Below are 1,158 nucleotides of genomic sequence, written 5' to 3'. Positions count from 1 at the left end.
TAAATTATTTATTAATTTGTATTAGGTTGTGAGTCCTCACATAAAAGTAGTGCAACACAATTTGTCCAGATGGCTTGCAGAGGGCCACCTGCTGGTGGACAGGATGCACTACACCCAGCTCTAGATGCCAGTTACCAATGCGGTCCCTGCTCCTTCTCAGGGCCCACCGCCTCCTCGTCCTCCTGCTGTTGCTGCTGCCAGTCAGTACTCCATTCACAAAAATTGTATTATACACTTCTGGGTGGCATTGACAATCCACTACACCGAGCTCTAGATGCCAGTTACCAATTCGGTCCATGTTCCGTCTCAGGGCCCACCCCCTCCTGCTGCTGCTGCTGCCTCCTGTCAGTATTTCGTTCACAAAACTTGTTTTACACACTTCTGGGTGGCATCGACGTTGCATTACACCCAGCTCTTCATGACACTTACCAATGCATTCTCCCTGGCTATAGCTGACCAGAGGCCACACACTTCTACTGCTCTCGCTGACCCACCCTCCGTCTCTGGTCCTCCGTCCTTTTGGCTAATGTCACCGTGCTACTTCTCCACAACTTTATGGGTGGCATTCCTAAAACATGTCATCCAGATCATGATGCCAGCTAGCAATCCGGTCTCCTGTTGTTTTGATGGCAGAGACTGCTGCTAGTGGGTTGAGTTCACAGGTAGAGCCACCCTTTCTCAATGCTCTAATGTTTATGCTGCCTTCTGTACACTGTCCATCATGCAAAAATCCTATTTGCCTGCTGTCACTTTGCCGGCCATTTTCTGGAAAACCACAAGTTACCCCAAGTCAGAGAGTTTCCATAAATTATTAAATAACTGCTCTTTTGCTATCACATTTCAAAGGGTCACTAGATGGCAAGTCATTGTTTTTCTGTAAAAGTTGAGCTTGACTCCACAGTCACAGTCAGGCCATCTTGGTTGGCCAGGCCGGCGTGATGTAGCTCCAACACATGGGCACAGGAGCTCATTTATATTTATTGTCTTTTTAGGATTACAGAAACTTCTTATACTATCCTGGACCTGTTTGTCATTATTTTTTCTCTACAGAAACACTGCAAGCAGAGAAAAAAAAATATAATATTAATCTCTTGGTATGCAGGGAAAATGATTGAATAAAGAGCGCTATATAAATACCTTCTATTATTATTATTATTA

The sequence above is a fragment of the Pyxicephalus adspersus genome, chromosome 1, assembly GCF_032062135.1.
Source record: "Pyxicephalus adspersus chromosome 1, UCB_Pads_2.0, whole genome shotgun sequence".
NCBI classification, from domain to species: Eukaryota; Metazoa; Chordata; class Amphibia; order Anura; family Pyxicephalidae; genus Pyxicephalus; species Pyxicephalus adspersus.
This window is presented reverse-complemented; position numbering follows the sequence as displayed.